A 14472-nucleotide genomic window follows, 5' to 3' on the forward strand; every position below is an offset into this window, starting at 1 on the left:
GAGGTAGCAATTAAGATATAAGGAACCCAGAATATAATAAAATGGAAAATGAGGATTTTAAATTAAAAGATGACCCCAATTATGGGGAGTAGGAAGAAATATTTAGACTAAGAAAACAAAAGTCGAGCGAGATAAGGAGACCCGAGACGGTACTCCTATACGGAAATTCATGGACCTGTCTAAACAGAACTTATACTTTATTCCCAACCACCACCTTGAGAGAAACAATGTAGTGGGAAATTCTTTCAGGACCTCTAAGTCGCTAAGCTCTCAGAGTTCCAAGGAACAAGCTGGCCCAGCCGAGGCAAGGGCCTGGCTAAAGGAAATTGAGGAATCATTTGAGATTCTAAATGATTGACGAACTACAAAAGACTATTTTTGTCACTTACCCTCCTAAGAGAGAGACCACCCGCGGGTGAAAGACCAATGAAGGCACGGAGCAAGAGATTATAATAAACTGATTTAAGTTCAGTCAATTGTTTTCAGGAAAGTACTTCCCAAGGTTATGGAGATAGAGTAAAAGCTTTAGAGCCAGAACAAAGGCAGACGAGTATGATGAATTATGAATCTAAGTTGTAAAAGTTATCAAGATTTGTTCTGAGGACACGAATCCAGAATGACGGGATGTTTGAAATCAATGCTTATGTTGTGTTGGTTCATGAAATAATGATAAGAGAAAGGAAAATAAAAAGAAACTGAAGTGGAAAGGAATATAAAGGCAATAGAGTTTGAGGAATGATAAGGGAGTTGGGTATGAGGAAACCCTAAAGACTCGTAGCAATAGGAATAGAAAAGTATGTAATCGTCGGGATGAGGGTGATTCACCATGAGTTAAAGTTGATGATTGAAGGAATAAGAGATACATATATTGTACCCCCTTTAAGTTGGGAGGATTCGAGGAAACCTTGAGATAGTTCGAAGGATAAATAATGAGACGCGGATAGACTGAGGAGACAAGGAAGTAAGAAATTAGGAAAATTGGATGAAGGAAGTGACCTTCAAGAATGTGAAGTGTAAGACCGGTGGCTTGATACCCAGAAAAGGAGACGCCAGGTATGAGAGATATCCCAACATTGAGATGACTGTTGGGATAAACATCAAAAGTAAATAAGGAATTATAAAGAAGAAATTCACGTTGAACACGACCAATATCTTCCAGAACATCCTTGTTATCGTTACCAAATTAGGCAAGACAAGCGGATAACCATTGTTATCTTTTGGAGGCCATATTGATTGACCCCATTTTGAATACATATGTTATTGTGAAATTAGACATATACCATCGAGGTGGGAATGATTGAATAAGACACCCTTATCAGGGATATATGACTTGATTTATCCATGGAAGGATGCATGTACCTTTTTAAAGGTGGAATTAAGGATAGAACATCGGTAACTTAAAACGAATCCTAGGGGAATGCATAAAGGTTGGCATTTCACCCTTAATAGGGACATCATGAGTTTTGACAGTATGAATTGGAAAGGATTAAGGTAATAACAACCTTTAAGGATCAGTGGAGAAATTTTTCAGAAGTATATAGACTATGATTCTGGTATTAATAAATGGTATCTTGATATGCCCTGTGCCTAGGGTGTACCTGATAAAGGATTTAAGGATAACCTTAAGAGTTTTACAAGGAGAAAGGTAATATTCAAAATTCTCAAGAATAGAAATGTTGATAAAGGAAATATGACGTAATTATAATGATGCCAAGTGGGGCACGTGTTAAACCACGAGAAGGTATGGATCGAACCAGTAATGGTCAAAATTATTCAGGGCAATTAGGACTTAAGATAAAAGATGTTTTAATTATGATTGAGAGTCAGTCATGACAGTGATTAACCTCTAAAGACTGAGGCAATAACTTATGGAAAAATGGTGATTTTTTTTTTACTCATCAGATTTTAAGGAAAACATCTTCTCATAAGCTGTGATTGAAATAAGGTAGAAAATTTATTTGGAGGTGGTTAAAATGACAATGACTGTAAGGAAATTTTATTATCAGGAAAGGCCAAAGAGGTGGCCGACACTTTAAAGGTAAGAGGATAATTATAGGCGCTTGTGCCAAAGAAATACAGTGATGATGGTTAAAGCTATGCAGATTGTATTATGGGTTGGAAGATTGACATTCCTTTTGATGACTGTTCAATACCCAACCGTAATAGTAGTTGGTAAAGGTTTAATTCGTGTAATCGCCATGAGCGGGCTATCTATCTCAGAAGATACTATCTTGAGATAAGCCAGGACCATGTTTCAAAAAGGACTAGACGAACCCTTGAGTTAAGTCTTCTATTTAAGGCATACGATTAAGAATGGTATTAACCTGCTATCGTTGCTTTGATTGAAACTCTTCTGCAATTTTATTTGCTTCATGTTATGCATATATGTTAGGATCAGGAGTGTTCTTCATGAATCATGAATAGTGATTAAGTTACCTCATTAGATAGTAAGGCAGCAATGATTCTGCGAGTAACGAGCTGATTACAACCGTGAGAGTTGTATTGGAATGGATGTTGAGATTGAGTACCACTAAACGGGTCGTGGTAGTGTATAAGTTATCATTGATAGACTAATTAAGTAGCGTATCTACCTATTGAATATTTATTCTTTCTTATCAATAGAGAGTCGTATTATTATACGAGGAAGGTTGCGGTGCAAGCATAGAATTCAAGTAACGATGATGTCTAGAATGAGATCCCAGGTTCGATTTTCGATATCGAAGGAGTTTCAAAGGTGATTGTGTATAAGCTCGAGGAAGAGCATGGGTCCATAGAATGATGGACGGAATAACAAAAATATTTAGGCATGTGAAATACGATGCTATAATACTTGATGTTGATATAAATACATATATGTTTTGTTCTCCTATGACAAACCTCTATAGTTCAGAGGTAGATTCCAAGCCAGATATTTTATGGCAATAATTTTTTTTTTACGAATATACAATTCTCTTCAGTTCGTTCTTTTCTCTTCTTTTCATTTCATGTAAGCTGAGAAGAACAACCCTTCCAGAAGGGGAGGTATTGCCGAATGACTATCTATCTGTGTGATAGAAGCCTAGTAGGATACCATCTATTGTTTAATTGCTTGTCAAGTACTAAAGGCTGGCCACCTTCTGTACTAACTATGTGATATAACAAGTGTTCATGATCATAGTGATCTCTCAACAAATTCCTTTACTTCTATATGATTGATCAAACTTTGGGAAATAGAAACAGCTGAAAAAGGAGTAATAAAGTTGTGGTAGTATTCGGAATGGAAATACATTCATGATACTAAGGTTGACGTAGTTATTAAAAGGTTATAGAACGCTAACGAGCAAAAGTATAACCAGTATAATATTAGGAACGGAAGGTAGTAGCGATTACGAACTGGAAAAGAATGGGTATTGAGAAGCAAAAGCTCTAATGCTAAACGCTATAATGAGAGTCTGTGCAATAGACTGGAAAGAAATTGAAATGATCACTTAAGACGGATTGAGTTTTCTTACGACAATAGATCATATGTTAATATCGAGATGTCGCCTTATGAGATCATTGTGGGAAGATAATATCGATCTCCCTTATGTTAGGATGAAGCTGTAGAGCGCAAGATGCTCGGACCCACAGTAGTCCAAAGGACCGAGGATATAATATATCTAATCAGAGGACGGCTGGTAGTAGCCCAAGATGGACATAAGAAGTATAATGATTTGACACGAAAGGACAAAGAATAGGAATTAGGGGACCTAGTATTGTTATAGGTATTCCCTTGGAAGGGACTAATGAGGTTCGGAAAGAAAGGAAAACTAAGCCCAAGGTACACTGGACCTTTTGAGATATTAAGACGGATTGGAAAGTTAGCTTACGAGCTAGCCTTACCCCCTAACTTGCAACAAGTTCGTAATGTGTTCCATGTGTCAATGCTAAGGAAGTATCATCGGGATGCCAGACACATAGTGGAGTACGAGCAGGTGGATATGCAACCAGATCTGACTTACGTGGAGAAGCCAGAAGGGTTATAGATAAGAAGGAGCAGGTGCTCCAGAACAAAGTGATCAAGTTAGTCAGAGTGCTATGGCAGAATCATAATATGGAGGAATCAACTTGGGAACTAGAGAGCGCAATGCTAGAAAAGTACCCCCACTTGTTTTCTATCTGATTCCGGGACGAAATCCTTTTAAGGAGGGCAAACTGTAATAACCCTAAAATTTTGAATTTTTTGTAACCCTTATGAATAGTGTTTTAGCTGAATGAGAAAACTTTTCATGCCACACTATGTAGGGGTTCTGTTATGGATATTCTGAGATTTTATTAGTACTCTATATGGTATATAAGTGTATGTAAAGATCGTCAGAATCCAACTCCGAACACTTTGATTTTTCCTGGAAATCCACTAGATACGGAAAGAATTGAGTATAAGGTAACAGGATAAAAAGGATTTAAATTAAAGTATTATAAGAGAGGATCATAAAAGGAATATAATATATTGAGAAAGGTTAAGGGAACCTAAGTAATAAGATCCCGGGTATGATCCCTCAAACGATAAACGAAAACGAAAGTTAAGCGAACCGTATAACAGATCAGCGGTCATTAGGCAAACAATTAGGAAGTTAATCAAAGGGATAAGAGAGGATGGTGTCATCCAACCAATAGAAAGAGGACAAAGGAGGGGTGATAACATCACAAAGTGATGCAAACATGACATAAGAGGGAAGGAAATGTGGTGGAATATTAACCACACAAAATCAAGGGTAAATGGGTAATTGACCTAAAACAAAACAAAACTAATTCAACCAACCAAGCAAATATTCATTTTCATCAAAACAAAAACACAAAATTCTCCTTCATCCTCCCTTTGCTCTCGGCTTTTGCCATTTTCAAAGAAAATAATTTTCAAAATTCAAGTTCAAGGCTTCCTAAATTGGTAAGATAATTCCCTATTATTCCTTATGCATAGTTATGGCTATTCTATGAGTTTAAGCTTCCAAATCATTCACAATCTTCTTCAAGAAATCAATGAAGAAGACAATGAATAGTGACTTCAAGAATTTTAACTTGATTTTCTTGTTTTTCCTTTAAGATCCAAGCTTTCCTAAGACTCCTCATGGCTTCTTAAGGCTTCCTAGCTACTCACACCACTTCAAGGAAGGTATATCATCTCCAAACCCTAACTTTACTTTGTTAAATAGGATGATTCTAGTTGTTATGGTGATATAGTAGCTTAATGCTTGTTGGTTTAGAATTTGGGTTGGAATGGTAGTGAAATGGATGGTGAATCTTGTTGTTTTGGTTAAAAGAACTTAAGTATAGTTAAATTCAAGCTTAAGCATAAGTATAAATGTTAATATTGAATTGATTGGGGCTGTTACGATGTGGTATGGATGGAGTTTGGATTGGGATGTGATTGTGGCTTGATTATGGGTGGATTGGAAGGGTATAAAATTGGGAAATCGCGTAAACATAGCCGTCGTAATGTCCGATTTACTTTAGGCTGTGTTTATTCTTAACATTAGGACCCGAGAACTCACTGCCAGATTATGACCATTGCCATGTTTAGATAGTTCATGTTACGAGCTTCGTTTTGATATGTAGTTCGTTTGATTCCGATGTACGGTTTAGGAGAAACGACCGTTTTAAGTAACGGCGTTTCGCGAACGAAACTTTTCCCCTCGCCTTACTTTGAAACATAGGTTAAAGACCAAAAAGGGTTAATTAGTGTATGAAACAATTATGGTAAGAGCGTTAGGCAGTTGGTAAGACACTCGCGAAGGAATCGCCTTAAAACTCGTAATTGTTAAATTATTAAAAATGGTGGAGCCGAGGGTACTCGAGTGATTTAAGAGATTCAGTAAGTGCAAAACAAGCGTTAGAGTCTAAGTTGGTTAAAGTATAGATTTACAAGTGACTTTGGTTTAATTCCAACTTACTTGTTGTTTATAGGTTACCAGACTCGTCCCGAGCCGATTGTAACCCCCAGCCGCTCAGGCAAGTTTTCTACCCGTTATAACTGTTGTTGTGATGTATACATATGTATATGCATGATCTTGTGATAAATGCATATTTGTTTTTAGAAAATTCTTGCGATATATTGTAGCATATGATATGGTATCTATGCATGCCTGTTTCGTATTCTTGCCATATATATCTGTTGGTTCAGTTGATAATACCTATGCTAGAGAATAGCGGTAATTTGCATATACCCTTAGTATAGGGACCCAAAGGTGAAAACATTTTCTAAAACCGGGAATTGAGGATCCCGAGTAGATTTGATATATATATATATATATATATTTATATATATATATGGTTATAGTTTTCAAAACTATTAATCGAATAAGGTTTATTCGATAACTTTATTTTATTAATGAATATTATCTTGAATATTCATTCGAGGACTTATGACTCCTTTATATTATTTATTGAATATTACTTGAATATTCATTTGAGGATGTATGACTCCGTTATTTTATTTAATGAATATTATTTATAATATTCATTCGAAGTATTATGACTCCGCTTATTATTTAATAGTATTCTTTAATTTATTAAAGAATAATGTTTCGATAATCAAACTTATTTTCGATTATTCAAATAAAGATAGTACTTTTGTATAAGTATATCTTTGATTATTTAATTTTCATTCAAGTAAGAATTTTAAAACTTCTACTTCAATTATTTTTATAAAGATTATTCTTTATGGAAATATTATTTAAATAATAATATTCAGTTATTTCTTTTATATTGAGACTGATTTACTTCATTAAATCAGCATCATTCCAAACACTCTTTAAAGTGTTTTCAAGTCTTTAAAATGATTTTTTAAAAGTTAGAGCGGATCCCAAAACTCATTTTTTATATTTAAGATCCTCCTTTCGAAGGGGATTTAAATACTCACTCAAAACCTGAGGGATCCGGCTCTGTGTTGTGTTTTATCTTCGCAACAAGGTTGCTGTCTTGATAAAAGAATTTTGATTACTTACCCAACACTCGGGAAGTAAAATTCTTGGAACAATTAATCCATTAACAAGCATCGCCTGGGAAATATCGGTGAGTTTTCCTTTCCAACTAGATACGACTTCATGGTGGAGCCGTATCAACAAGTTTCTACTTGGGGAAAGTGGGGACGAGCTTTACGTTTCAGAGTCATGGATTTCATCTGAACTAGGAGTGGCGTAAGTGGCCGAGTAGCGCCGGCCCAGCCTTATTATATTGGCCCAAATGGCCTGGAAGTTCCGCTAAGGCGGTCCATTCCTTAGGAGTTCAGTGTTCCGTTGACAAGTAAATCCGACAGGTTCTCCTCTACATGTAGAAAATGGTGGGGTTGTACTACTACGACTGATCATCGTAAGTGGTCTTCCTGGCGCGGCAAACTCCCGTAATGAGTTCATCTTCCAATTGGATATTTCTGCAACACTACCCAGAGCACTTCGATAGAAAGGCTACGGTTGGGCGATTGTTGAGTGTTGGCAGAGTCGAGTTTCAAAATGATGTTTGCATCAAATGAAGTATCTCGTAACTTCATTTTATTTTGATGATATTTTAAAGATTGATTCTATACAAGTTTTGTCTTGTAACTTAATCTATGGGATGAACTAATTATACATTGAAAGGTGGTAGTTCAAGTAGTATTCAGAAAAGATATAAGTATATTGGAGTATCTTGTAACTTCATCTTTTAAACTTATATCTAGTAAATGATTATCTTATGCATGTCAAAGATTTTCAGAAAAACGTTGAGACAAGGTTAGATATATGAGATCACCTTGCAACGATAGTTTTATACAGTTATAAACTGGAACTTTGTGTATATTATACACGGAAGAGGACTTCCAAGATTTTGAAAAGTATATATGTATATATACTGAATATTTTGCGACTTCATCGCATTAAGATATCAAACTTGGTTCATTTCTTTTGACCAAGACTTTCATGAGTACTATGAGAAGGCTCATATATTGTTAATCATTATACATATTATTTTGGTGGGCTTGCTGCTCACCCTTACTTTCTTCTTTCATCACACAACAACAGATAGAAAGGATGAACAGGACCAAGCTCCCGATTCGCAAGCGGTTAGAAAACATTCCGCAGTCTTCTGGAAGCATTGATGCCGCCGTAGCTGAGGTAGGAGCTACCAATAGACTAGGTTTTCAACTATTGATGAACCAGACTTATGTATATTTATGAATTGTAATAATGGAAAAGAAATGTAAATTTATTCAGAAAACCTTTTAAGGTGTATTGGCAGATAATTGTGGAATAAAATGACTTGTGATTATTTTTGGATGTTCATCTCTGAGACTATAACTTGTGGTGTGTGTGTTTATTGTGGGGTCACAGTACAGAGTAGTTAATTAATTATGAAGATTGGGTGTTATTAAGGGAAATGGAGCTCGTGACAACCCGGATCCCCGACCCCGGATTTGGGGGTGTTACATCCTATTCTTAACTTACTATTTGATAAAGTAACCATGGTTACTTTTCTACCATGGTTAGTTAGTGTATTACGCTTATTTAATCGTTTACGCGTTCGCTCGGTAGCTTAAATGTTTTCGTAATATTTTCTCGTAAATGGTTCGCGACATAAATCCTTTCGTATTTATTCCTTGTGTTTTGAAGCATCACACTTGGATATAATTCCGCAGGGTTTTAAAATTCATAATTATATTGTGATTCCCGTAATCCTTGGTGATTCGTAAATATGGTCGTTTTTTAAAGTTCGTTTTCTTCGAAAACTAATAGCGTTTACATACACTTATTTGGTACGTATAATTATAATATCAACTCCGAAACTCATTTTCTCATGCACTACATAGTGTGGGCTAAAATGTTTTCCCCGTCTGTCCGGGTTACTATTCATTAAATGTTTTTACAAGGTCTAAAAAATTCGAGTTATTACAGTCTTCCCCTCTAACAAGGATTCCGTCCGGGAATTAATTAGAAAATAAGTGGGGATATCTATTCCTCATTGCATCTTCAAGTTCCCAAGTTGACTCTTCGACATTTTGATTCCTCCACAAGATTCTAACCAGCTTCACAGTCTTGTTCCTTAGCACTTGTTCTTTTTGGTCCATTATCCTTACTGGCTGCTCAATGTAGGTCAGGTCTGGTTGTAAATCTACCTGCTCGTATTCTATTACATGTCGTGCATCTACATGGTACTTCCTTAACATGGACACGTGGAACACGTTGTGCACTTGTTGCAGATTAGGAGGCAAGGCGAGCTTGTAAGCTAGAGGTTCTATTCTCCTCAAAATTTTAAAGGTCCTATGAATCTGGGACTCAGCTTCCCTTTCTTTGCAAACATCATTACTCCTTCCATGGAGATACCTTCAACAACACTGAATCCCCTGCTTCGTATTCTCTATCCTTTCGAATCTCATCACTCCCTCCCTGTGAGGCACTTTCAACAATACTTGGCCTGTTACTTCGTACTTCCTGTCTTTATAGTTTTGGTCCGTATATCTCTATTGTTTATCCTGGGCTGCCACTAGCCGAATTCTAATAAGGTCTAGGAATTTCTTTGGTCTGTTGACTCAACGATGGTCCAAGTATCTTCCACTTACCAACTCCTTCCCAACCTAAGGGAGAACGATTCTTTCTTCCGTACAAGCTTTGTAGCCGTTCCAATGCCTGCACGATAACTCGTTATTATCGGTAATTCAATTAACGTCAATTGGTCACTTCATTTTCCTTAAAAATCCATAATATGGACTATTAGCGCATCTTCTAGTGTTTGGAATGCTCCTTCAACTTATTCATTTCCCCCTCCATCACTCTTACTAGTGCTAGAGTTTCGTTCCTTAATGTTTGCTCATTTCGGCGCATCATCTATGTCGATTATTTTATGTAAGAAGTTCTCATTGCATTTCTACACGCTCATCTCCTGTTATACGTTTAGCGCCAGATTTAACATTTCTTCCCGTAGTAACGTAAGGCACGTCGGGTCCTGTTGCCATCTTGAAGGAAGCACCATTTCATATGCAATTGATTGACACGTTTAGACTCGTAGAACGCTCAACTTCTGTTATCGGTCAGACTTCTTTAATCATTCCCCGTATAATATCTATAGTACTACGATACCTTCTGGGTCGTACTTGTTATTCTCGCTAGCGCCTTAGACGTATTCGAATTTATCGGTACTTGCTACCAGCGGCCTTTATAGGGCGGGTACGATCTTCTTTGCCTTCTATCAGTTCTGAAAATGACATCCTTCATTCTTTCACGTTTTCCTTCGTAAGGGATATCGGCGACTATTTTTTCGTATGCTAGCGTGGTAAGTACATCTACACGAATTATCTGTCAATAATAGGCGATTCCCCAAACCTTTCCAAATAAAAGGTAAGTCGCTAGACGTATCTTCAATGGTCAGGATAGTCCTCTCATTCTACTTGTCGATTTGAGAACTCTAAGTCGTGCCTCTGTCCGTCCGTTTTTCACAAAATATCTTTGGAAATAGTCCTGTTGTGAAATTAAATCTTGGGTCCTTGCGCGGCGGAGTCGTCACGGGGTCTCTCTGTCCCAATTATCTCTTCTGCGTTCATAAATTTTTTTTAGAGTGGACATCTATCGTTTGTATAATAAATAAACGGTCTTATTTAATCTATCACTCAAAATCCTCAAGTCGCACGACGACTAACTTGGTTCTTGATGATCCTCCTTCAAAATTTATTATAATTAACTCTTACTCCCATTCGGGTCATTTGCAGGCCGCAATCGCCCAAATTTTAAACCTCACCTTTCCGTTTTCAATTTCAACCATGCCGAGTACTTACTTTCCTAATCAATGACATCCCTTTTCATATTTTGTCATGACTAATATCCTTTTACGTTTTTAGACATCTTTAAGTCTTCCTGTTAAGTAATAAAGGGTTATTTTCATGTGATCATTCTCATCAGTTATTCTGAGATTTGTCATCCTCAATATATCTTTTACTACTTAAAGGTGTCGGCCACCACATTGGCCTTTCCTTGATGATAATAGATTTCTCAATCATAGCCTTTGATCAATTTGACTATAGCCTTTATCTCGTGTTCAGTGTAAAAAAAAATAATTCCAAAATATCCTCATAAGTAAACTCCTTGTCCCTTTCAGTGTGAACCTCATCGCAATTATTCTAGATCATTATTAGGACGCCTTATGTTACGGTCCTTAACTTGCGTAGAGGTATCATTACATTTAATACAAAATCCTATTTTTTTATCGCCGAGTATTTCTAACAAGAGTCTAATACTAATCTTACCTTCACTTTTTAAAAATCTTATTCCTCGAATTCATACATGATTGGTCTTTCCCGAATTTATTAGTTCTTATCCCGAAAGTGTTTCACAGAAGCATACCTCACTAATCACGTTGTATCTCTATTATCGTTCTTCTATAACCATGTTAAAGATCCTTATGATAATAACTAAACATGGTATTCCCTTTTTAAAACAACTTACTCATCACGATGCTCCGATTGCACCATCATAGCACTGAGCTTTCAGTCTCATATTACAACAATCGGTTCTCAACTATACCTCTCTTTGTTCGGAAGGCAATTAGCCTTGGAAAAATGATTTTCACGATATCGATGAAATTTAGACAATCTTAACAAGATTTCAAAATTTAACATCTGAACAAATAATTAGCTCTGAATAAAAGAGTCACAATATTCAGAAGATTTATAACTTGGAAGGAAGAATACGATAAGGGTTATCCTTCCATGTCTTTAGAATTTTATATTGTGATATTATAGAGAATATCCATTGAAAGCAATGATTGTTGAATAATAACATCATACGAATGATACTTGTAAGATTTTCCCATTGAAAGAATACTTTTCTTTTCGAATAATGAAGGAAATTTGAAATAATATTCTCAATCAAAGGTTAACCATTGAGGTTTCAAAATGATGTTATTTTGAAGGAAGGAAATTTTATTCAATGATTAACACATAAGGAAGTATATTGTTCTTCAATCACTTTATGATTTTAATTGGATATTCTTTATGTAAACAAAATAATAGAATATTTCATGAACAAAATATTTCATAAAACTGAATGTAAATTCTCGTTTGAGTGGGTGACCTTGTTAGGTCTCAATTAAATCATTCTTTGAAAATTTCATCAACAATTAAATCTGGCATATATAATGCACTATGGAATAATAAAAATTTGATTGGAAGTGGAACTAGCAAAATAATAACTAGTCCATATCAAGCAATATTATCAACCGGCTAAGAAAATGGCCAACACAATTGATTTGGCCCATGGCAACTAGCTAGAACGATTAGCTAGACCTTCATCATATTAATTAAAATTTCGAATAGTTAGGACATTAAATAGTCGTTCATGTGAACATATACAACTAAGCATATTTCAGTTTGTTCGAAAAAGAAAATCTCAATATCGTAACCACTAAAGAATTTGTGGCTACCTGGATGACGATTTCAAACTAAAGAGTTTTCCAATTTGGGTCGAGAAAGACAATTATAACTCTGAATCGAGTGGTCTTGGCATCTAGACAATCGATAGCCTCATATCAAATATTTCTTGCCAATAAAATGGTAAACTCAGAGGTGTTCTCGTTCACATACTTTATTAGATTCTCAAATAGAATTGAATTCGGAATACCAATATCAAATTGATACCCTTACTATGATTTATAAGTTCAATATACAATTTCATCCCGATTAGAAGAAAAGGATTGTAATAACCCCAAAAATTTTGGACTTTTTATAAACCTTATGAATAGTGATTTTGCTGATTATGCTGAATAAGAAAACTTTTCATGCCACACAATGTAGCAGTTCTTTTATTGATATTTTGAGGTCTTATTAGTACTCTATATGGTATATAAGTATATGTAAAGATCGTCAGAATCCAAATCCGAACACTTTGATTTTTCCCGAAAATCCACCAGATACCGAAAGAATTGAGTATAAGGTAACATGATAAAAAGGATTTAAATTCAAGGATTTTTAGAGAGGATCATAAAAGGAATATAAAATATTGAGAAAGGTTTAGGGGAACCTAAGTAATAAGATCCCAAGTATGATCCCTCAAACGATAAACGAGAACGAAAGTTAAGCGAACCATTTAACAGATCAACGATCATTAGCCAAGTAATTAGGAGTTAATCAAAGAGGTTAGTGGATGATGATGTCATCACACCAACAAGAAGAAGACAAGTGTGGGAAAATGACATAAGCATGGTGACTTAAGCATGAAAAAAGGAGGGATTGGTTGGTTGATTGTGAACCATTCATTCTTTACCATGGTAAAAAGTTAATTAACAAACAAAAGGATATCAACCAAGCCAAGCAAATCATAACACAAAAATTGACTTCTCATTTCCAAGCAAGAAGCTCTCGGCTTCTTCACCATTTTCAAAGAAAAGAAAATCCAAATTCAAGTTCCAAGCATTGTTAATTTGTGAGGTAATTATCCAAGGTTCCTTATGCATAGATATAGTTATCCAATAAATCTAAGATTCCATTTCCTTCACAATCTCTTCCAATAATTCATGGAAGAAGAGGGTGAATAGTGTTTTCAAGATCTTGAAATTTTGATCTTGTGTTTTTGTTTAGATATAGCTTTGGTAAGGATTTTCAAGGGTGATTCTAAGCTCCTTAGTTACTTTTACTCACCAAGGAAGGTATAATCTCATACCCTAGCCCTACTTTTGTATATTTAGAGTTTTTATGTTTGGTATGGTTCATGAGAAGCATGATTCTTGTATACTTAGAGTGTGGTTGGATTTGTAATGAGTTTGAAGTTGTAAATCTTGATTATTGGTTAATGAACTTACGTATAGCTTTTAGTTCATGATTGAGAGTAGTATAAATTGGAAATCTTGAGATGTTGGGGCTGTTGTAGTAAAGTATGTATGGAGTTTGGTTGTAGTAATGATTGTTGGTTGATTTGTGGATTGATTGGAGTGGTATAAATCTGGTAATCGCGTAAACATAGCCGTCGTAATGTCCGATTTACTTTAGACTGTTTTTGTTCTTAACTTCAGGACACGTGAACTCACTGTTAGGTTTTGACCATTGCCATGATTAAATAGTTCATGTTACGAGCTTCGTTTTGGTATGTGGTTCGCTTGAATCCGATGTACGGTTTAGGAGAAACGACCGTTTTAAGTAACGGCATTTCGTGAACGAACCATTACCCCTCGCCTTACTTTGAAACCTTGGTTACGGCCCTTAAATGACTAATTGGAGTATGAAACAATTATTTAAAGTGGGTTAGGCAGTTGGTAGCGTACTCACAAAAGAATCGCCTTAAAATTCTTAATGGTTAATTTATTAAAAATGGTGGAGCCGAGGGTACTCGAGCGACTTAAGTGAATCGTTAAGCGTCTAATTGGTTTAAGTGTAAATTCTTAAGCGACTTTGGTTTAATTCCAACTTATATGATGTTTATAGGTTACCAGACTCGTCCCATGCCTTTTATCACCCCCGGTCGCTCAGGCAAGTTTTCTACCTGTTATACTGTTGTTGTGATG

Source organism: Apium graveolens, chromosome 9, assembly GCF_009905375.1.
Source record: "Apium graveolens cultivar Ventura chromosome 9, ASM990537v1, whole genome shotgun sequence".
NCBI classification, from domain to species: Eukaryota; Viridiplantae; Streptophyta; class Magnoliopsida; order Apiales; family Apiaceae; genus Apium; species Apium graveolens.